This window comes from Salvelinus fontinalis, chromosome 5, assembly GCF_029448725.1.
Source record: "Salvelinus fontinalis isolate EN_2023a chromosome 5, ASM2944872v1, whole genome shotgun sequence".
In the NCBI taxonomy this organism is placed as follows: Eukaryota; Metazoa; Chordata; class Actinopteri; order Salmoniformes; family Salmonidae; genus Salvelinus; species Salvelinus fontinalis.
Window position 1 is genome coordinate 32,820,380 of NC_074669.1, and position 25,232 is coordinate 32,845,611.

General features: G+C 42.2%; 1 protein-coding gene across 2 annotated transcripts in view; it reads left to right on the top strand.

Moving 5' to 3' along the window:
* Positions 1–2,500: 2,500 nt before the first annotated feature.
* The window catches only part of LOC129855479 (exocyst complex component 2-like), an 87,042-nt gene continuing 64,310 nt past the window's right edge, over positions 2,501–25,232 (top strand). The window contains exon 1 of one of the 2 annotated variants that reach the window (XM_055923192.1): positions 2,501–2,590. The gene's annotated coding sequence lies outside the window, so the exon portion shown is untranslated. Of the gene's footprint in view, positions 2,624–25,232 lie in introns of both variants that reach the window. The other variant, XM_055923191.1, reaches the window with a different exon arrangement.

The following is a 25,232-nucleotide window of genomic DNA, read 5'->3' on the forward strand; positions in this document are numbered from 1 at the left end:
GCCAATATGGAACATTTCAAGAACTTTGAACGTTTCTTCAAGTGCAGTCGCAATAACCATCAAGCACTATGATGAAACTGGATCTCATGGAGACCGCCACAGGAAAGGAAGACACAGAGTTACCTCTGCTGCAGAAGCTAAGTTCATTAGAGTTACCAGCCTCAGAAATTGCAGCCCAAATAAATGCTTCACAGAGTTAAAGTAACAGACACATCAACATCAACTGCATGAATCAGGCCTTCATGGTCGAATTGCTGCAAAGAAACCACTACTAAAGGACACCAATAATAATATGAGACTTGCTTGGGCCGAGAAACACGAGCAATGGACATTAGACCGGTGGAAATCTGTCCTTTGGTCTGGAATCCAAATGTGAGATTTTTGGTTCCAACCTCTGTGTCATTCTGAGAAGCAGAGTAGGTGAACGGATGATCTCCGCATGTTTGGTTGCCACTGTGAAGCATGGAGGAGGAGGTGTTATGGTGTGAGGGTGCTTTGCTGGTGACACTGTCAGTTATTTATTTAGAATTCAAGGCACACTTAACCAGCATGGCTACCAAAGCATTCTGCAGCGATACGCCATCCCATCTAGGTTGCGCTTAATGGGACTATCATTTGTTTTTCAACAGGACAATGACCCAACACACCTCCAGGCTGTGTAAGAGCTATTTGACCAAGAAGGAGAGTGATGGAGTGCTACATCAGATGATCTAGCCTCCACAATCACCTGACCTCAACTCAATTGAGATAGTTTTGGATGAGTTGGACCGCAGAGTGAAGGAAAAGCAGCCAACAAGTGCTCAGCATATGTGGGAACTCCTTCAAGACTGTTGGAAAAACATTCCAGGTGAAGCTGGTTGAGAGAATGCCAAGCATGTGCAAAGCTCTCATCAAGGCAAAGGGTGGCTACTTTGAAGAATCTCAAAACTAAAATATATTTTCATTTGTTTAACACTTTTTGATTACTACATGATTCCATATGTGTTATTTCATAGTTTATGTCTTCACTATTATTCTACAATGTAGAACATAGTAAAAATAAAGAACCCTTGAATCAGTAGGTGTGTGCAAACCTTTGACTGGTACTGTATATACTGAACACAAATATAAATTTAACATGTAAAGTGCTGGTCCCATTGTTTCATGAGCTGAAATAAAATATCCCAGAAAATGTCCATACGTACAAAAGCTTATTCCTCTAAAATGTGGAGCACAAATTTGTTACATCCCTGTTAGTAAGAATTTATCATTTTCCAAGATAAACCATACACCTGACACGTGTGGCATATCAAGGAGCTGATTCGACAGCATGATCATTACACAGGTGCGCCTTGTGCTGGGGACAATAAAAGGCCACTCTAAAATGTGCAGTTTTGTCACATAACACAATCCCACAAATGTTTCAAGTTTTGAGGGAGCGTACAATTGCCTGCTGACTGCAGGAATGTCCACCAGAGCTGTTGCCAGAACATTTTATGTTTGTTTCTCCACCATAAGATACCACAATGTCATTTTAGAGAATTTGACAGTACCTCCAACCGGCCTCACAACCGCAGACCATGTATAACTACTACAGCCCAGGAACTCCACATCCGGCTTCTTCACCTGTGGGACCGTCTGAGGGGGTGCTGAGACGTATTTCTGTCTGTAATAAAGCCATTTTGTGGGGAAAAAACACATTCTGATTGGCTGGGTCTGGCTCCCCAGTGGTTGGGCCTGGCTCCCAAGTGGACCGTGGCCTTTACCCTCCCAGGCTCACCCATGTCTGCGCCCATGCCCAGTCATGTGACATCCATCGAATAGTGCCTAATGAATTTATTGATATTGGACTGATTCCCTTATAGGAATTGTAACTCTGTAAAATATTTGAAATGGTTGCATTTATATTTTTGTTCAGTACACACACACACACACACACACGTGTACAAAATATTAGGAACACCTTACTAATATTGATTTGCACCCCCTTTTGCCCTCAGAACAGCCTCAATTCGTCACGGCATGGTTGTACAAGCTGTCAAAAGCTTTCCAAAGGGATGCTGGACTAAGTTAACTCCAATGCTTTCCACAGTTGTGTTAAGTTCTTGATACACATGGGAAACTGTTGAGCGTGAAAAACCCAGCAGCGTTGCGGATCTTGACACTCTCAAACCGGTGCGCCTGGCACCTACTACCATCCCCTGTTCAAAGACACAAATATTTTCTCTTGCCCATTCTCCCTCTGAACGGCACACATACACAATCCATGTCTCAAGGCTTAAAAATCCTCTTTAACCTATCTTCTCCCTTTCATCTACTCTGATTGAAGTTTATTTTACAGGTGACATCAATTAGGGATCATAGCATTCACCTGGTCTGTCTACATCATGGATAGAGCAGGTGTTTCTAATGTTTTGTACGCTCAGCAGTACATGGCATTTTAGCTAGTGTTTTGAGTAACTATCCACACCATACCAAATTGTACTCACTCAACCCAGCTCCTGAGCTGATGGCTCTGATGCTCCGAGGGGGATGCAAAATAGAGTGCGTGATGACATCATCACCGACTGGGCGTTGCAGGAAGTGGCAAACAAAGTTGATTTCTGAAAAGGTTAGCTGGAATTTTTCATTCAACAGCTGCATTGTAAGTTACCCTATGTTATCTATTTATTTGACAAAATATTGTGACTCAAATATGAAAGCTTTATTTTACCATTGGATTGGAGTCACGGTCTTAGTTCGTCTCACTTTGCAGAGATCTCCGATGATTGTTTACATTTCCGTTATCAAAGCTAGCCCGCTGGCTTGCATACTACTAACGTTAGTCAGCTAACACAGTTTCCAACTTCCAATTTACTGTTCATATCGTTACTATGTATGTTTGTCTGGTGGTCTAAGTATGTGTATAAGTAATTATATTGGTCTGGCAGCGAACGCACTTGAGACATTTTTATTGTTATTAGTTGCGCTAGCTAACTACTGCTAGCGCTGTCTGTGTCAACTGACATGTCCCCCAAAAACAACCTCGCTTGCTCACCTTTCTTGACATGCGCACAGGTATCGCATCAAGGGGTCATTGACCACACAGAATCTACATGCCTACCTGGGACGGTCTTGCCAAAGAGAATTACACATTTAAAAACGATGTGGTCTTGCTTACTGCTTCCCTTGGTTTATTGGATACTACTGTACTGTAGCGCAGGGCTAGGCCTGTGTAAGGCCAGTCTCATGAAATATATACGGTGTTTATATGTGTAAATTTGACTACGCAAATGTATAGGAGTTCTGTAGGATATAATGGAAACCATGGCCTGTCAAACTAATAGCCTTTGTCTCTTTTTTTTTGTTTGATTGATGGTAGCCGACTAAACTCAACTCCACAATGGGCAGTGGTGTAGTGCTATTTTTGTCGGTGAGGGATCGTAATAATACTTTTTTTAAAAGGTAATCAAAGTTTGTACCAACATATTTAGCCAATTGAATAGCCAGCTTGTCATTATCTGCCTATGCCATGTTGTCTAAAGAAAATGTTATATTTCTAATACCCTCAAACACCAAGTTAGGCATCGGTTACCTTATTTCAAAATAGGCAATCATCACTGTCAGTTGTGAATGATAATTCTTCACGTTTTACCGGTGAAACGTCCAAACTGCATCTTCATGCCAATCACTTGATTGATCTCAATCAGTTTCATGGTAATATGCATTTAGATCTTCTTGAATAAGCGAAGATGCTGTTAACAAACGATTAGCCTTAATTGTATATTGTTTTAATCAAAGCATAAATCCTGCCTAGTTGTGCGCTCTGAGTTTTGGCGCATGATAATTTTTGGGGGAATATTCAGTTTAAGCTAGCCATCCTAAAATCTCATTAGAAATTAGGTGTTTTTGGTGTAACAGAAAACTTAAAGCCCTATTATGCTAATATTCGGTTATGTTTTGAGGAATGCAAATGAATGATGTGTTCTTGCGAGACATTTGATTCAGCTTTGATATAACTTTACTAAACATCACCATTGTGAGAAGTGATAATCTGTTTGTAATAATAAGTGATGAGTATGACTATTAGGCGTAGGCAACGGATCTGGATGAGATGTCATTTTAAGCTATTGGCGTGCCCTTCATGGTGCGGAAAGGACAGTGCCAGGATCGCGCAATGATGTTAAAGAAGTTGAACTAACTTGTGGTGCTGAAGGATAGTTCTGCCATTTGGCCAGTTCAGGAACCCAAACAATAATATTCAGTACATCTAATAGGTCTACGACTACATGGTCTAGCTATTTGTAGGTTATAGCCTAATGTAAATACATATACAGTAGCTTAGTATCATTTTTATTTAGAGTAGGCATTGTATTGTGTAGCTTACGTAGTAGTATCATAAACGTTGATTTGATTAGCTTGAACACATGGTTATAATATACCCTATTACATATTAAAAGAAAACAGAGTGGTGAACTATTAATTCATATAATCTATTTGCATAGATTAAACATGCTATTAAATCAATTTACCAAGTATTGAACATAAATCATTACTATGTAGAATAGCAGGATATTAGTTTTAAAACATACATAAAATCAAGCTTTTGTTGTGGTGTATTCATGCATCTCAATACACTATAACCTAAATGCATTAATACCCCCAACTTGGCACAAAGAATTCTTACAATTGCCCACCCTGACACGCCAAGCTAGAATGGGCCCTGCGTCTCAACCAGTGGGGAACCGTCAGGGCGCTCTACGCCCTCAGAGGGCCTAAGGGTAGATGCAAATCTATATATGTTTTTAGATATTGTAATTTTGTTTTCATTGATTTAATATTTTTAGTCTTAATTATTTTTAATCTCAATTAATATCCAAGGGAGAGAAATACCCAATCAGAATTTTTCTTTGGTAGTCTCTTGGTAGAAATAATCTAGCTGGGCTCAATGCTCATTGGCTAGGGCCTCCGACTTTGAATAGAAGGCACCAGCCAATGACATTGACTTCAATTAGAGCAGCATTTTGGAATGACAGTAGAATCAACCAATCACAAATTGTCTTCTAATAGGTGGGATAAATGTATGATGCCTAAAGGCCCTCTGGTGGGCCTAAGTATACGTCACTAATTCAGAGCCAAAGGCAAGCCTTATCTTGTTTTCTCACGCTTGAGCCTAGCAATGAGTGTATGTAACGATGGCGATGGCAACTGCAGAGAGAGTAATCGAGGATGATGTGGTGGCTAAATTGTTGGCATTGCCCTTTTCAAGACTAACCTTTAATGAAAAGTTAAATCTTCCACAGGCTGGGAGACCAACTCCTGCACTGCCTGATTTGGTGCAACGAGGAAAGAAAGGCATTTTGAAGTGAATAATTATGAACGCTGTCCGTGGATAACTGGCTGTGAGCTGACAAAAAAGCTTTACTGTTGGAATTGCCTACTCTTCAGCACCAATAATAGCTCAACCTGGACAACTGTTTTCAAAGATTTTGCCTGTTTAAACTTTAGATCACTGGTTGTGTGGTTAAAAACAAAGGTAATAACGTTGCAAGTGGATGTACTGGGTACATGCCATTTTGTGTTGTGGTGCATTTTTTTTATTGTTGCATGCTGGAGATAGAACATCCAATAACAGCACACCTTCTTCTCTCTGACAACATATACTGTCCGTAGTCTTGAAACAATGTGACTAGTTGTGTGGTTGAATTTATTCCGCCACTATTTGAGTGACTGTTTTGGCAAATATTTCTTTGAAACGACGAAACCGTATTGTCTTCTAAAGGGGTTCCTGCTATTGATATTTGCAACCGTTGTGTACGTGTGCTGCTTCTGTGAGTCTCAGCTGAGGCGTGGCTAAGGACCGTTTGACTCTGTCGTCAAAGAATTGCTCCTCCTACATAGGTCTGCAAAAGAAAGGTCTCAAGTCAGGCTCTGTATACACAGGCCTCCGAGTTCTATATGTATGACGTCAGATCTTTCTCCGCAACTGAGGGCCTAGCTCCAATAGTCACCGTTCACCACTGGTCTCAAATCAATTTAGCCAATGTAGGCTAAATATCCCAAGCAAGGCTACAGCCACTTCCAGACATTGTTAGGCTCCTTGGGCTTTGCGGTGGCCACTCTGGTTTGGGTGTCCTCGGCAGAACGGTGTCACCTTAACCAAGTGGTCACACATGGGTTATGGATTCCACTACGCAGTGCACAGATGTAGCCTATAGTTCTTCATCATTCTCGCTACCGGCAGATGCGGAAGAAACCACAATTTACCTACCTCTCGGCATCTATACATATTTATTTGGTTTGTCGTTCTGTTGTAATTTCATGTAATTTTTGTGGTAATAAAATAGAATTTATTTAGAATTTATCAGAATACATTTTCCAGAAATAGTATTCTCAAATTGGAAAAAGTGAGGGAGCGCTGCTCCTCTGCGCTCTGGCTGCACAACACTTCTGACAATGGGTGCTGGTCTCAATCACTGCTGTATCCTTAGTAAACTGCTAATGCTCCATTTCTCAGTCCAACTGCGTGTGTGTTTCTGTCTGTTCCCCAAGCCTCCACTCCTACCTGTATGACACCTACAGAAGAATGTGAAATTATCATTATGAAAATGTTTGCCTGTATCAGAACATAGATAGGCTGAGCCCACAATGCACAAGGCCATTGGTCTTTCATTGTGGACAGTTACTGCAGGATTTCGCCCCATCAAAGAGAGAATGGCGCCGGAGGGGATGACTGCCGTTTTACGGGTTCCTAACCAATTGTGCCATTTTGTGTGTTTTTTCTCATTGTTTGTAACTTATTTTGTACATAATGTTGACGCTACCGTCTCTTACCGAAAAGAGATTCTGGATGGCAGAACAGCGATTACTCACCTCAAACTGGACAGATTGTTTTCATTAATGAGCCTTGACCTGAAGAATATAATGTTGCTCCCGGACAAGGCCCAAATCCCCGCCATTCGCATGAAGAAAAGAAGGAGATACAGGGGGCGCAGATCAGTGTGCCTTGTGAGAATTTGTCGGCGAGTGGTTAACCCACCTCTACCATCCGTTCTTTGGTAGAGGTTCTTTGGTAGAGGTTCTTTGGTAGAGGTGCCAACGTGCAATTGCTGGAGAATAAACTGGATGACCTCCGGTCGAGACTATCCTACCAATGGGACATAAAAAACTGTAATATGTTATGTTTCACCGAGTTGTGGCTGAACAACGACACGGATAATATACAGTTGGCTGGGTTTTCCGTGCATTGGCAGGACAGAACAGCTACGTCCGGTAAGATGAGGTGGGGGTGTGTGTCTATTTGTCAATAGCTGGTGTGCAATGTCTAATATTAAGGTAGTCTCAAGGTATTGCTCGCCTGAGGTAGAGTACCTCAAGATAAGTTGTAGACCACACTATCTACCAAGAGAGTTTTCAGTTATATTTTTCATAGCCGTCTATTTACCACCACAAACCGATTCTGTCACTAAGACTGCACTCAACGAGCTGTATAAGGCCATAAGCGAACAAGAAAATGCTCATCCAGAAGCGGCTCTCCTAGTGGCCGAGAACCTTACTGCAAGCAAACTTAAATCCGTTTGACCTAAATTCTACCAGCATGTCACATGTGCAACCAGAGGGGGAAAAAACTCTAGACCACCTTTACTCCACACACAGAGATGCATACAAAGCTCTCCCTCAACCTCCATTTGGCAAATCTGACCATAATTCTATCTTCCTGATTCCTGCTGACAAGCAAAAACTAGTGATCAGATGACACAGATGCTACGCCTCCGGACTATTTTGCTTGCACAGACTGGAATATGTTCTGTCATTCATCCAATGTCATTGAGGTGCTTCATCAATAAGTGCATCGACGACGTCATCCCCACAGTGACCGTACATATCCCAACCAATAGCCATGTATTAAAAGGCAACATCCGCACCAGGCTAAAGCCTAGAGCTGCTACTTTCAAGGAGCAGGAAACTAATCCGGATGCTGATAAGAAATCCCGCTATGCCCTCAGGCGAACCATCAAACAGGCAAAGCGCCAATACAGGACTAAGATTGAATCCTACTACACAGGCTCTGATGCTCGTCGGATGTGGCAGGGCTTGCAAACTATTACGGAATATAAAGGGAAACCCAGTCGTGAGCTGTCCAGTGACGCAAGTCTACCAGATGGGCTAAATGCAAGTGTCTTCACTGACATTTTCAGTCTCTAATACCTACGTTTCAAGCAGACCACCATAGTCTCTGTGCCCAAGAAAGTGAAGGTAACCTGCCTAAATGACTACCGCACTTTAGCACTCACGTTGGTAGCCATGAAGTGCTTTGAAAGGCTGGTCATGGCTCACATCAACACCATCATCCCGGAAACCCTAGACCCACTCCACTTCGCATACCGCCCCAACATATGCACAGATGACGCAATCACAATCGCACTCCACACTGCCCTTTCCCACCTGGACAAAAGGAACACCTATGTGAGAATGCTGGTCATTGACTACAGCTTAGCGTTCAATACCATAGTGCCCACGAAGCTCATCACTAAGCTAAGGACCCTGGGACTAAACGCCTCCCTCTGCAACTGGATCCTGGACTTCCTTGCGGGCCGCCCCAGGTGGTAAGGGTAGGCAACAACACGTCTGCCATGCTGATCCTCAACATGCGGGCCCCTCAGGTTCGTGCTTAGTCCCTTCCTGTACGCCTTTTCCCCCTAAGGAGACTGAAATGGTTTGGCATTGGTCCCCAGATCCTCAAAAAGTTCTACAGCTGCACCATCGAGAGCATCCTGACCGGTTTCATCAGCGCCTGCAATGGCAACTGCTCGTTATCCGACCTAAGCTGCTACAGAGGGTAGTGCGTACGGCCCAGTACATCACTAGGGCCAAGCTTCCTACCATCCAGGACCTATATACTAGGCAATGTCAGAGGAAGGCACAACAAATTGTCAAACTCCAGTCACCCAAGTCTTAGACTGTTCTCTCTGCTAGCGCACGGCAAGCAGTACTGGAGTGCAAAGTCTAGGTCCAAAAGGCTCCTTAACAGCTTCTTACCCCCAAGCCATAAGACTGCTGAACAATTACTCAAATGGCCACCCGGACTGTTTGCATCTGTACAGTTCTTCCACTAAATTTGTTTTTGTAACATTTTCTGTGGAAATTGTTCAAATTTGTCCTTGTTCATACAGTTTTTTAATGGTTTGTTAAACTTTTAAATCAATGGTTTTTGTTTGGCTTACATTTTAAAGTGAACTGAGTCTAAGCATAATGTTGTTACCATGGAATTGCACTACAGCAGCATATTGCTGATAGACGGTCAGTGTCTTGAAACTATGCAGATCTTTGTTACCCTAGTGCTTCAGTCTCCTTGGATAATTTTTTTTTTTATCTAAGTGAGACTTTGCAATAGCCTACATTTTGTGTAAGCTTCTTGTATGATTTTTTAAAATCTTTGATATCATCAAACTGATGTAGGCCTAAGTGTTGCAGATAGGCAAGCACTGTCTTAATTTATAATGTTTTGTTTCAGGTCAGTGTTGAGGGGGTCATGTTATTGGTAGAGGAACATTACCCCTACTGTGTTACCCTCAGAGGTGAAAGGTCAGAGCATAGACGTTGTTGATGTGTGTGTCCTCAAATACTGCACACTGGTGTGCTGTTTCAGATAGAGCAGTGGGCAAGGAGAGAGAGACTGAACAGGCAGCTTTGAACCTTTCTTCTCTACAGCTTAAGGTATCACACACTTAATGAAACTTAAGCCCTGTGTTGTTATCACACCTAGGAATACAGTATGTTAAACAACAACTGGGAAATGAACACTAACAGTAATATAGGTACTTCTCAGTGTTTCCCCTCTCTGTGCTTTATTAAAGGATCTGTTATTCTTGCATTTTGTGTATGCCCTTATGGAATAGTCACATGATTGTCAACCAATGCAGAGTAAATAGCCTACTATGCGACACGACTCTGCGTGGCTGGCTATGTGAAACACGCAAAAGGAAATAACTTACTGTGTCAGAAAACAATAATTAGGCTAGGTTGTGGATTTCGACTCATCGTTACCACTTAGGCCTACATTTAATGGGATGTGCAAATTCACAAGCATCATGCTCTCTCCCTCTGTGTAAAAAAAATAAAATAAAAAATTGACAGCGACGAGGGATCTGTATATAATGACAAAATGCTAATGTCTCTGTCCTAACGATTGGAGTCGTTGTCCCAAAGGCGGGAAGGCAGTTGACAGGTTTAAATCCAAAATAAGCTCATAGAAACGCATTGGGCTTATTTTGGATTTTTGCTGTAATTCGCTCACTGTCATCACTCACTTTGACTGACAGGCGCCTATTCCATCAATAGATCACTAGAAGATGCATATCATTCATTCTAGCAGGAGAAGGCTTGACGAACTAGCAATTTGAAACCTTTTAAAGGAAAAGTAGTGAAATAAAATGTAGCTGACTTAAAATGAGTCAGGAACCTCCTGATTAGCCGACAGCCGGCTTTATTGGAAAACACTGGCTATGACTAATGTTTAAAAAAAAAAAAAGATAAACCTTGGTTGATTGCACTGACTGTAAGTTGCTAAGGACAAGAGCGCCTACTAAATTACCAACATTTCTATGTAAATGTGAAAAATGAAAACTTGCAAAGAACACTGGGTACAATGCCGCAGCATGGGTAATTCCAGTAATGTACTATAAATTAGATTACAGTAACATTTTTGGTACTTTAAAATGTATTATCCTAAAATGGATTACAGTAGCTGTACCGTGAAACACATTTCAGTAACTTGCTGGCCAATTGCTGCCAGTAAATTGCTGTACATTTTACAGGAAATATTTTAGTGTGGGCGTGCAAGCCTATGTCAATAAGGCCTACTGTATTATTTTGAGGGATTCTTTGTGATTGACACACAGCATATCACAGGAAATTAGTGCTAAGCTGTCGCTGAGCCTCTTTCTGGTTGGAGCCTTGAAGACCCCTTGCCTCACCCCTGACTTCCACCCATCTCCCTGCGGGGGACACAGGGCTGTTTCCTGCCCCCTCTCTGGCTCTAATTGAAAATGTTGGGTGGCCCGGCCGGCCCCTGCTTGTTTGTTTTGGTGGAATGCAGTGGCGGGTTATATTTTTGTGGCACTTTCTCATCAGTGGTTTCTGCTTTAAGGAAGGGTTTCCCAAACTCGGTCCTGCAGAGGATACCGGAACCGAGTCAATGTGTGGGGGTACAGGTTAGTCGAGGTAATTTGTACATGTAGGTAGGGGTGAAGTGACTATGCATAGATAATAAACAGCGAGTAGCAGCAGTGTACAAACAAAGAGGAGTGAGTGTCAATGTAAATAGTCCGGGTGGACATTTGATCAGTGGTTCAACAGTCTTATGGCTTGGTGGTAGAAGCTGTTAAGGAGCCTTTTGGACCTAGACTTCGTGCTCTGGTACAGCTTGCCACTATGGTACCGCTTGCGCTAGCAGAGAGAACAGTCTATGACTTGGGTGACTGGAGTCTTTGACAATTTTTTGGGGCCTTCCTCTGACACTGCCTGGTATAGAGGTCCTGGATGGCAGGAAGCCTGGCCCATGTGACGTACTGGGCCGTACGCACTACCCTCTGTAGTGCCTTGCGGTCGGAGGCCGAGCAGTTGCCATACCAGGCAGTGATGCAACCAGTCAGGATGCTCTCGATGGTGCAGCTGTATATTTTTTGAGGATCTGAGGACCCATGAATTGGAGTGGGTCTAGGGTTTCTGGGATGATGGTGTTTGTGAGCCATGACCAGCTTTTCAAAGCATTTCATGGTGGCTACCGACGGTAGTAATTTAGGCAGGTTACCTTCGCTTTCTTGGGCACAGGGACTATGGTGGTCTGATTGAAACATGTAGGTATTACAGACTCGGTCTGGATTTTTTTTTTTTTGAAGACACTTGCCATTTGGTCCACGCATGCTCTGAGTACACATCCTGGTAATCGGTCTCTAGTCCTTGTTCCCAGTTCTCACGCTCATCATGAGCCATGTTTTTATATGTAAATATTAGTTACTGTACTTGTGACACGGCATTACCAAGGTTTAAACCCTGACTCCCCGTGGAATCTCATTCTATGGCTGTCTGTCTCCACATCCTAAGCTCTATAAACACCAGCCTGCATTCATGCGCCCACATTTCAAATTCGGTTTATTTAGCCAGGATTCTGAGAGGAGAAGAGAAGTCCAATTTGAGACCAACAAACAGAACCGGCCAAAGGACAACAAACGGGAGAAGAGAGTGAGATAGAGGGAACTAAACCCGGATGCCGGACCCCTTATTGCTCCATTCTGGTCCTCTCTTGGACCTTTTCACTGTACTGTGTTGGGATTGGTTACTCTCTTACTGTCCTGTAATGGAGTTGGCTGAGAAGTGCTGACTGGCCAACGGGTTTGACAACGAATGTCTGTCTGCCAAAAACATGAATACCACTGCAATTTTTTTATTTGATCTTTATTTAACTAGGCAAGTCAGTTAAGATCAAATTCTTATTTACAATGATGGCCTAGGAACAGTGGGTTAACTGCCTTGTTCAGGGGCAGAACGTCAATTTTTTTTGACCTTGTCAGCTCAGGGATTCGATCTGGGAATACATACAAAACTAAAAGCTCTCCCTTTCCACCCAGTCTTCTCTGACCATCACAACCTCTCAGCTTGACAACCACTCTGCTTCTGTTTACATGTTGGTCACCGATACAGTAAAAATAGGTGGGGGCGTGGATCAGAAGACCAGTCAGTATCTGGTGTGACCACCATTTGACTCATGTAGCGGGACACTTCTCCTTCGCATACAGTTGATCAGGCTGTTGTTTGTGGCCTATGCGATGTTGTGCCACTACTCGTCAATGGCTGTGCGGCGGTACTGGATATTGGCGGGAACTGGAACACGCTGTCATACACGTCGATCCAGAGCATCCCAAACATGTTCAATGGGTGACATACTGTATCTAATGAATATGCAGGCCATGGAAGAACTGGGACATTTTCAGATTCCAGGAATTGTGTACAGATCCTTGTGACATGGGGCCATGCAATATCATGCTGAAACATGAAGTGATGGCATGACAATGGGCTCCAGGATCTCTTCATGATATATCTGTGCATTCAAATGCCATCCATAAAATGCAATTGTGTTCATTATCCATAGCTTATGCCTGCGTTTTTAGGGTTGCACATTTTGGGGAATATTCAGAGGTGGAACATTTCCATGGGAATTAACGGGAATATATGCAAATTAATATTAATACCATTTTAAATGTAGATTTTTTTTTGCATTGGATATATATCTACCATATTATATGGAGCCTGAAACATAAACATTTTACCTTATCATAAGTAGATATAATTGCAAATGATTAAAACCTTCCAATAGGACTTTAATTAAAACCTTCGAATTGAACTTTAATTAAATGATTTGACTCTTCACATGGGATGATTTCACTGAACAACAAAATAAAGGGAATATTAAATGATCCCCAATGATCCATCACATCTCCCAAAAACGTTTTTTCAACATACATCTGTAAAATGATGGTCTAGAATCTAAAGCTTTGGTTGTCTTCCTCTCAGGCTTCCATGTCTTCTCCCTGTACCTCCTCAATGTCCACCTCTTGAACATCAGACTCTGAGGCCTCATCTTCACTGTCACTTTCCAACCTTGTTGAGGATGGCTCGTTGTCAGGCTCAAAAAGCCTCAAATTTGCCCGGATGGCCACCGATTTTGGTATTGGTCAGCCTGTTGCGCGCTTTGGTGTGTGTGTGTTCCCAAACAAGGACCAGTTACGCTCTGAGACGGCTGATGTTGGTGGGATTTGGAGGATGATGGAGGCAACAGGGGAAAGAGCCTCAGATCCACAAAGTCCCTTCCACCAGGTGGCTGATGAGATGTATTGGTACGACTTTAGATCTCCGTCCCAAAGGCCTTGCTTGGAAGTGTACTTCGCCAGACAGCCAAGAACCTTGCCCTCATCCAGGCCAAAGTGGCGAGACACGGTGGTGATGACACCAGAGGTTTTGTTGATCTCTGCACCAGACAGGATGCTCTTGCCAGCATACTTGGGGTCCAACATGTACACTGCGGCGTGTGTAGGCTTCAGGCAGAAGTCTTCACGCTTTTTGATGTATTTCAGATCTGCAGTTTCCTCTGCTTGGAGCAACAGTGAAGTGGGAAGGGCAGTACGGATTTATTCTTACATCTGCAAGCAGAGTCTGAACATCAGACAGGATGGCATTGTCTCCCTCAGTCCGTGCAATGGTTACTGCTATAGGTTTCAGGAGTTTCAGGCTGCTTACCACTCTCTCCCAAAATACATCATCCAGGAGGATCCTCTTGATGGTGCTGTACATATTGGCAGACTGTGATATGGACATTTATTGGAGAGACTCCTTCCCCTCCAGGAGACTGTCAAACATGATGACAACACCACCCCAACGGGTGCTGCTGGGCAGCTTCAATGTGGTGCTCTTATTCTTCTCACTTTGCTTGGTGAGGTAGATTGCTGCTATAACTTGATTACCCTTCACATACCTAACCATTTCCTTGGCTCTCTTGTAGAGTGTTTCCATTGTTTTCAGTGCCATGATGTCCTTGAGGAGCAGATTCAATGCATGAGCAGCACAGCCAATGGGTGTGATATGAGGGTAGGACTCCTCCACTTTAGACCAAGCAGCCGTCATGTTCGCAGCATTGTCTGTCCCCAATGCAAATACCTTCTATGGTCCAAGGTCATTGATGACTGCCTTCAGCTCATCTGCAATGTAGAGACTGGTGTGTCTGTTGTCCCTTATGTCTGTGCTCTTGTAGAATACTGATGGGGGTTGGAGATGATGTAGTTAATTATTCCTTGCCCACGAACATTCGACCACCCATCAGAGATGATTGCAATACAGTCTGTTTTCTCTACGATTAGCTTGACCTTCACTTGAACTCTGTTGAACCCTGCATCCAGCAAATGAGTAGATAAAGCATGTCTGGCTTAGTTAAATGAAGGTTAAATTAAAACATGTTAAAAAACACATGGGACCAACACTTTACATGTTGACTTTATATTTTTGTTCAGTGTAAATAAAATGTGACCGACTGGCTCGATTTGGTCTTATTAGCAACATTTGAAATGGTGTTTTTTACATTGGATAAAAGTAGAGACTCCGAGCTAGAAAATGGTATATCATACACTACAGTTGAGGAACAATGGTAAAGCTATTCGGTATTGAAAGTTGATTAACTTGTAACCGCTCTTTTGAAAAATGGCCCTTGAATGTTTTGGTACACCTACTGGAGAGCTCTTCTTTGTCTACACCCATTCAGCATCCTTCACCACCTCTTAAGCCTTAGCCCCACCCATCTCTTTAAGGATTCACATGTGAGGCCAGGTATTTAACAAAGTGAGTACGGTATTGTACTTAACAACCAAAGATTTCAAGACCTAAGACATGTCTGTAGACAGTTATCGCTGTAACATCATGTACATTCTATTGTCATCCGACATCAAACTTGTCGTTATGAAAAAGTATAAACACAAAAACGACAGGCTACATGACATCAGCAGCCTTGTGCCCCAGAATAGCATAACGGGTGTATTTTAACACCAAAACACCCATCCGTTTAAAAATGAATTTAGTATATGTCAATCCAGCAAACCAGGCAACTAAAAATTACTTTCTAAATAATGTTTTGGTTTGTTTCTAGCTTGTTAGATAGCTAGCTGACTAGCCAGTTCAAATAATGACCATGTCATAAGCTGACACTGTCTTAACTTGAACTAATTTGTATTCATTATTACAGAAAAATAAACTCACAATATTATTATTTACAAGTTAATGGTGAGCTAATTACAGAAAATAGCTTATGGTTGTATGTGATGAAAGCAGGGCACTCTACCGCAGAATTTTAGAACTTGGATATTGTCTCGTAGGCCTTATGTTATATCCTAATATGACTTTGGTGCAGGTCATGTTCTTCACATTCCCTTCTCTGGTAAACACACACTATATTAAAATCAAAGTTTATTTGTCACATGCACAGGATACAGAAGGTGTAAATGGTACAGTGAAATGGTTACTTGCATAGTGGAGTCTTTTGTTTAGACATGTAGCTAGCTAGCTAAACAATGAACCATAATCCCAACTCATGATGTTACTACCATATATAAATCTGCTGGTAGCTAAAACTAACCAACTAGGTTCAATGTTAGCTAACTAGCCAGCTAGCTAGCAAGCATTAGGCTATAACTAGCCATGCAAATAGCTCTGAGATACGAATAATATTCCTACACAGATCATACACGTAACTTTAGCTAGTTAGCTAACAGCACGCTTTAACTTGCAATAAAAACGACTTTCTGACAAAATTAGAAATGTATAGTTTCTGAAAATGTAGCTAGCTAGAATCTCTTACCCGAATACATAGATGAACACTTCTTCCTCTCTGTCATGGATGCCATGGTTGACATTAGTTTGAAGATGTAACCCAGATACAGCTGTTTTAGGCAACAGTCTTTTGTGTGGTCTCTTTTCGAACTCCCTCCGCATATTTGCAATCAAACACCAGCATTTTCTGCTTAGCTGTCATACTCTGCTTCCACCGGACATTCCACTGATTTCAAAACTCAAAGTGGAGAGCGTCTTTCAAAAAAAACGCGTTAGAAATTATTGCCTACAGATACTGAACCGCTTATGTTGTAGACAGACGTGTGCTACATGGCAGACCAATCCGAACTCATCTCTCGGCATGTCCAGCCCATCCATTATCTCAGCCAATCATGAATAGCGGGAAGGTTGCTTCCTTTTTCCGTGGCTAAACTAACTAGGCTCGTCATTTAAAGCTTGTATTTACAGATGGCATACAAGTTTGTTATTAAGGCACCTGAAAGTTCACATGTTCCAGATGGCATTTCTGTCAAAAAAAACATTCAAATGCCTCTCCTGTGAAGTAGTGACGTGCGACATACGCCTAGTTTCCTGAAACGAGTAACAAATGTTCCAATGTATTAGCCTAGTTCAGTCTTCTGAACTTGAATTGATCACATTTACTTTAACCTTTTAATGCACAAATCCGACAGAGTGTAGCCTAACTGATGCTCTCTGTTAAACTATTGGCAGCATTCTCTCTGTCCCCTGCCAGTCTGCAACTGAGAGTCAGTTCAAAGCAGTCTGTATGAGTTCTGGTGTGAGTTTGGAGTGAGGAATGGTTTCTTAAAATCGCTGGTCTGTCAGATCAGAGATCAGGGCCAGTCATACCAGGGCCGTGATGTTTGGCCAGCTCTGTGTATTCAGACTGAGGGTGCTCTTTGATGGAATCTGGTGTTTGTTTAATGTTGGGGGCTGACTGGAGTGTTAGTGTGGGGTACTGGGAGAGGCTTAGTGGTAGCAGCACTGATGGGGTGGCAGTGTGGGGGGCAGACGGATATGTCTGAAAGGGTCCCTTTGTGCCCCTAGCCCAGACCATAACACATAACACACACACACACTCAACCTAACCCCCTCTCACCTGTCAATCACTCCCACATGGGGAGCTGAGGAGAAGAGAACAAGCATAGAGCTCAGACCAGAGCAAAGGCGACCTCTACACTACCCAGTATCTGGCTCAGAATGAGCAGGACAGTTATGTGTGTAACGTGAGCGACTATCAGGATTTATTTTGTGGATTTGTTTGTAAACAGCCCAGTACTGTCTCCAGCAGGGATATCCCCCTGAGAGCCAAGGGGATGCCTCTCTGACCCTCCTCCACCCTCTCAAACCCCCCTCTACGCCACAGGTCCTTCTCACAGTGACTCATTCCTTCTGTAGCAGGAGGGGGGACTCATGTTGTAAGTCCGAAAGTTTAGGAATAGATGACCTAAATAAACAACTTTAGGGCTACATTTGGGAGCAGTAAGTACAGTCACCCCCTTTTTGTGTGAATACCACCCCCCCCCCCCCTCTCTATCCAGTGCATTAGCCTAAACAGCAGGGGAAAATCAGCCAAACCCATAAAACCCACACTGCACCCTACAGGCTCTGAGGGGGGCTAATATGACAGACTGATTATCAGTCACACTGCCTTGGAAGTTGTGGGAACATAAGTTTTTGGTTTCCCTTTGGTTCTGGGAACGAAGCCATACGTTTCCTGAACGGTAAAACTGAATGTTCTTTAAACGTTATGACAACGGAAATGAAAATTTGCCTGTTCTGGGAGCCTACATTTTTTGGGGGGTTGCAGGGAGGTTCTGAGAACGTTTTACTGGGATTTCCTGAAAGTTTTCCAGGGAGGCGTTATTAACATTTTGAGAACGGAATCAAGCAATCATTAAGATCAAGTATGGCAAATTAGTGGGTGCGGCCAACACACCTGAACACACTTAGGAAGATAGAGTTTTGTAGACGCTGAGAATGGAATGTATGTTTTTAAATAACATTCTTCGAACGTTACAAAAAATGTTTCTTGTGGCTTTTATGGAAAGTTTTCTTAATGTTCTAAAACATGACTTTAAATAGAAATCCCCACAGAAGAATGTTGTTTCTTAACGTTTTCAGAACAATTTGAGAACATTACTTTAAATAGAACCTTGAGGAAACCTGTAGGAAATGTTACGCTGAAATTCCAATAAAGAAAGATATGGTTCTCAGAACGTTATGTGCTATCTGGGTAGCTTCCATATGCCTCTTTCTGAAACAGAACAGTGTCCTGGCATCGTGAGTGTGGGGTATATATTGTTTAAAGTGTGCTGTAGTAAATGTCCTAGGGCCTAGGCTTATTTGATTTTCATCTGTTATAGTATAAATATACAGTATACTTCCTATGAAGCAAGCTATTCCTCATATTCAGCCCATTCTACAGCTGTGTTTAAAATGGCACCCAACTTCCTATAGGCTAGTGCACAACTATAGGGCTCTGGTTAAAATATATTAGGAATAGGGTGCCATTTGGAACGTAAGGCTACAGTTTTGCCTAGCCAGAGAGCTCCTTTCTCCCTGAGCCTGTCAGCTCTGGTCCTATTGCTCAGTCCTAGGCTCTGAGGTGACAGAGTTACCAAATAGAGGAGGGGCAGTCACTTTGTTTATAAGTCCCTCTCCAAGTAAAATAAACCTGCCATTTTAGCCCAATTAGAACATAAGCAGGAAGGGAGGAAGCGAGGGAGAAAGGGAGGGAGAGAATGCTTAAGCACTAGTCATGTGGCCAATGAGTAGGCAGATGTTTGATAAACAACACAGGATTTAACAACAAGAATGATCAGAAGAAACTGACAGAGAGAACGATATAGTGCCATTTACAGTACCAGTCAAACGTTTAGATACACCTACTCATTCAAGGGTTTTTCTTTATTTTTACTATTTTCTACATTGTAGAATAATAGTGAAGACATCAACACTTTGAAATAACACATAGAATCATGTAGTAACCAAAAAAGTGTTAAACAAATCAAAATATATTTTATATTCTTCAAAGTAACCACCCTTTGCCTTGATGACAGCTTTGCACACTCTTAGCATTCTCTCAACCAGTGTCACCTGGAATGCCTTTCCAACAGTCTTGAAGGAGTTCCCACATATGCTGAGCACTTGTTTGCTGCTTTTCCTTCATTCTGCGGTCCAACTCATCCCAAACCAACTCAATTGGGTTGAGGTCGGGTGATTGTGGAGGCCAGGTGATCTAATGCAGCACTCCATCACTCTCCTTATTGGTCAAATAGCCCTTACACAGCCTGGAGGTGTGTGGGGTCATTGTCCTGTTGGAAAAACAATTGATAGTCCCACTGAGCACAGACCAGATGGGATGGCGTATCACTGCAGAACGCTGTGGTAGCCATGCTGGTTAAGTGTGCCTTGAATTCTAAATAAATCACAGATTGTGTCACCAGCAAAGCACCCCCACACCATCACAACACCCACCATGCTTCACGTTGGGAACCACACATGCAGAGATAATCCGTTCACCTACTCTGCGTCTCACAAAGACTCGGCGGTTGGAACCATAAATCTCAAATTTGGACTTCCGCAGATTTCCACAATGTCTTTCTTAAAATCAATACACAAGTATATATTTTTAAACCTGCATATTTAGTTAATATTGCCTGCTAACATGAATATCTTTGTCACTTCTCTTGCAACAGAGTCAGGGTATATTCAGCGGTTTGGGCCACCTGGCTCGTTGCGAACTGTGTGAAGACTATTTCTTCCTAACAAAGACAGCCAACTTCACCAAACGGGGGATGATTTAACAAAAGCGCTTTTGCGAAAAAAGCACAATCGTTGCACGACTGTACCTAACCATAAACATCAATGCCTTTCTTAAAATCAATACACAGAAGTATATATTTTTAAACCTGCATATTTAGCTAAAATAAATCCAGGTTAGCAGGCAATATTAACCATGTGAAATTGTGTCATTTCTCTTGCGTTCATTGCACGCAGAGTCAGGGTATATTCAACAGTTTGGGCCGCCTGGCTCGTTGCGAACGAATTTGCCAGAATTTTACGTAATTATGACATAACATTGAAGGTTGTGCAATGTAACAGGAATATTTAGAGTTCTGGATGCCACCCGTTAGATAAAATACGAAACGGTTCCGTATTTCACTGAAAGAATAAATGTTTTGTTTTCGAGATGATAGTTTCCGGATTCGACCATATTAATGACCTACGGCTCGTATTTCTGTGTGTTATTATGTTATAATTAAGTCTATGATTTGATAGAGCAGTCTGACTGAGCGATGGTAGGCACCAGCAGGCTCGTAAGCATGCATTCATTCAAACAGCACTTTCGTGCGTTTTGCCAGCAGCTCTGCTGTTTATGACTTCAAGCCTATCAACTCCCGAGATTAGGCTGGTGTAACCGATGTGAAATGGCTAGCTAGTTAGCGGGGTGCGCGCTAATAGCGTTTCAAACATCACTTGCTCTGAGACTTGGAGTAGTTGTTCCCCTTGTTCTGTTCCCCTTGTCCCCCTCTTGCTAATGCTGCTTCGAGGGTGGCTGTTGTCGATGTGTTCCTCGTTCGAGCCCAGGTAGGAGCGAGGAGAGGAACGGAAGCTATACTGTTACACTGGCAATACTCAAGTGCCTATAAGAACATCCAATAGTCAAAGATATAAAAAATATAAAAAAAATCGTATAGAGAGAAATAGTCCTATAATAACTACAACCTAAAACTTCTTACCTGGGAATATTGAAGACTCATGTTAAAAGGAACCACCAGCTTTCATATGTTCTCATGTTCTGAGCAAGGAACTTAAATGTTAGTTTTCTTACATGGCACATATTGCACTTTTACTTTCTTCTCCAACACTTTGTTTTTGCATTATTTAAACCAAATTGAAAATGTTTCATTATTTATTTGAGGCTAAATTGATTTTATTTTTGTATTATATTAAGTTAAAATAAGTGTTCATTCAGTATTGTTGTAATTGTCATTATTACAAATAAATGTAAAAAATTGTACGATTTAACCTGTCTAGGATCAGCGTGGCGCTAGCGGCACTCCCCCCCCCCCCCCACTGAAAAACCAGTGCCGCGAAATTCAAAAAAAATATTTTTTTAAATATTTAACTTTCACACATTAAAGTCCAATACAGCTAATGAAAGACACAGATCTTATGAATCCAGTCAACATTTCCGATTTTTAAAATGTTTTACAGGGAAGACACAATATGTAAAGATGTACATCTATTACCTAAAAACACATTAGCATATTCCACCATCTTTTATTTGTCCACCAACACCAGTAGCCATCACCAATTCGGCTAAACTAAGATATTTATAGCCCCTAACCAACAAAAAAACTCATTAGATGACAGTCTGATAACATATTTATGGTATGGGATAGGTTTTGTTAGAAAAAAGTGCATATTTCAGGTATATGGCATAGTTTACAATTGCACCCACCATCACAAATGGACTAGAATAATTACAATGAGCAACGTGTTTACCTAACTACTAATCATCAAACATTTCGTAAAAATACACAGCATACACGAATCGAAAGACACAGATCCTGTGAATACAGACAATATTTCAGATTTTCTAAGTGTCTTACAGCGAAAACACAATAAATCGTTATATTAGCTTAGCACATAGCAATTAGCAGCCCAGCATTGATTCTAGCCAAAGTGAGCGATAAAAGTCAACATCGCCAAAAGATATTAATTTTTTCACTAACCTTCTCAGAATTCTTCCGATGACACTCCTGTAACATCACATTACAACATGCATATACAGTTTGATCGAAAATGTTTATATTTAGCCACCAAAATCATGGTTAGACAATGTGAAATGTAGACAAGCTGGTAAAGAAAACGTCCTTGCGCCACTTAGACAGTGATCTACTCTTATACATAAATACTCATAAACGTGACTAAAAAATATAGGGTGGACAGGGATTGATAGACAATTTAATTCTTAATACAATTGCGTTATTACATTTTTTAATTTATCCTTACTTTTCAATACAGTTTGCGCCAAGCGAAGCTACGTCAAAAAACATGGCGTCCTAAGCCACTAAAATGTTTCGACAGAAACACGATTTATCATAATAAAAATGTCCTACCTTGAGCTGTTCTTCCATCAGTATCTTGGGCAAAGGATCCTTTCTTGGGAGAAATCGTCTTTTGGTGGAAAGCTGTCCTCTTGCCATGTGGAAATGTCAACTACGTTCGGGATGAACTGAAAAGCGTGTCCAACTTTTCACATCGTTGCAAAAATAAATGTCCCAAAATCGCACTAAACGGATATAAATTGCTATAAAACGCTTTAAATTAACTACTTTGTGATGTTTGTAACTCCTATAACGAGTGAAAAGATGACCGGAGAAATATAACAGGCTAAACTAACGCTTGGAACAGGAGAGGGTCGGTGTCTTCCACGCGCGTTACGCAGCAAGAAAAGACTTGCTAGCTAAAGGTTTTTTTCATTTGTAGGGCCTGTGAACGAGCAATCGAGCCCGTTGGAATCGTCATCACGTAAAGGCATCCAGGGGAAGACGTAAGAAGTGTCCGTATAGTCATAGCAACGACAGAGCCCTTTTAAATGACTTCAGAAAAGTGGCCAACGTTTCTCAAATCTGACTCCATGTCAGGGAAATTGCTGTAGAATGGGCTCTGTTCCACTTAGAGACAAAATTTCAACTCCTATAGAAACTATAGACTGTTTTCTATCCAATAATAATAATAATATGCATATTGTACGATCAAGGATTTTGTGGGAAGCCGTTTAAAAAATTAGCCACATTAGCATAAATAGTCTAAACAGCGCCCCCATCCCCAACAGGTTAATCGGCATCGGCGTTGAAAAATCGTGATCGATTGACCTCTACTCTGGAGTGATGAATCGCGCTTCACCATCTGGCAGTCCGACGGACAAATATGGATTTGGCAGATGCCAGGAGAACACTTCCTGCCCCAATACAAAGTGCCATATATAACATTTGGTGGAGGAGGAATAATGGTCTGGGGACGTTTTTCATGGTTCGGACTAGACCCCTTATTTCCAGTGAAGGGTGTGTGTGTTACAGAACGGAGGGGTTTGGGCTGTGTTCCCATGTCCATGCATGGCCCCCAGAGTAAAGTAAACACAGCAGCTCTTTTCTCATCCCAGCCGTCAACAGGCTCTCCCCAGGCCCGAGCCAGAGACCACACACCCAGACCACACATATATATATATATATATATATACACACACACACACACTACCCAGACTGCTCCGCAGCACAGATCCCTCCACATGGTCTCTCACATACACACAGACCACACAGCGCCAGCTCGGCCCATCGCACGCAACCGAGCAGAGCTGTCGTTCTGTCCAGCCTCTGTCGTTGTGTCTCTTCACATGTATTCCCAAGACAGGGATATAAACACTCCTGTTGAGGTAACACAACAGTCGTAGACATTTTATGCAGAAGAAGACACACTCACCCTTATATTCCCCCTCCCTCCAACTCCCACCCTAAACATATGGGCTAGATGAATGACAGATGAGGGGCTTGTTGAAGGCCTGTTAACCTCTTATCTTCTCCATGTCAGATGCCCCTGCCCCTAGATTTCCTCTGACAAGCACAAGACAGCGGGGGTTATGCTACATGAGTTACATCCCCTTTGAGTCAAGGGTGTGTGCTTAGTCCCCTCCTGGACTCCGTGTTCACCCATGACTGTGTGGCCGCGCATGACTCCAACACCATCATCAAGTTTGCTGACGACATGACAGTGGTAGGACTGATCACGGACTACGATGAGGCAGCCTAAAGCGAGGTCAGAGACCTGGCAGTGTGGACCAGGGCAACAGCATCTCCTTCAATGTCAGCAAGACCAAGGAGATGATTGTGGACTACATCGACGGGGGCCGTAGTTGAGTGGGTTGACAGAGTTTGAAGAATTTTTTACAATCTAGGTGTGCAAAGCTCTTCGAGACTTACCCAGAAAGACTCGCAGCTGCCAAAGGTGATTCTATCGTGTATTGACTCAGGGGTGTGAGTACTTATGTACTGTACAATAAATGAGATATTTCTGTATTTCATTTTCAATAAATTTGCTACAATTTCTAAAAACGTGTTTTCACTTAGTCGTTATGGCAGGGTTTCCCAAACTCGGTCCTCTGGACCACATGGGGTGCACGTTTTTTTGTTTTGCCCTATCACTACACAGATGATTCAACTAATCAACTAATCATCCGGGTTTGATCATTTGAATCAGCTGTGTAGTGTTAGGGCAAAAACTTAAATGTGCACCCCTTGGGGCCCCGAGGACCGAGTTTGGGAAACAATGCATTATGGGGTAACGTGTGTAGATGGGTGAGAGAAAAAAAATCGGGCTTTAAAACAGCAACATGTGGAATAAGTCAAGGGGTATGAATACTTTCTGAAGGCACTGTATAAGTCCATCTCGGAAGGACACTGCTTTTCAGAGTATTGCTCTGTCTTAGTTCACTCCCTAACCTCAACCTCGTTGGTCAATAATCAATTAAATGCTCAGAAGGATTGGCTACTTAGATTTATGCTATTGTTTTTGTACCCAAAAAGCTTTAACATGGGGACACAGATGTGTGATCCACTACTTTAACTTTCTGAAGGCACTTCAGTTACCTCGTACCCCTGCACATCGACTTGGTACTGGTACTTCCTGTATACAGCCATGTTATTCTTGCTCATTATTGTTATTCGTATTCACTGTGTATTTATTCCTTGTCACTATTTATCTAAAAGAAAATCCGTCTTTTTCTTTTCATCTTCAACTCTGCATTGTTGGAAAAGGACACGTAAGCATTTCACTATTTGTCTACACCTGTTTTTTACGAAGCATGTGACAAA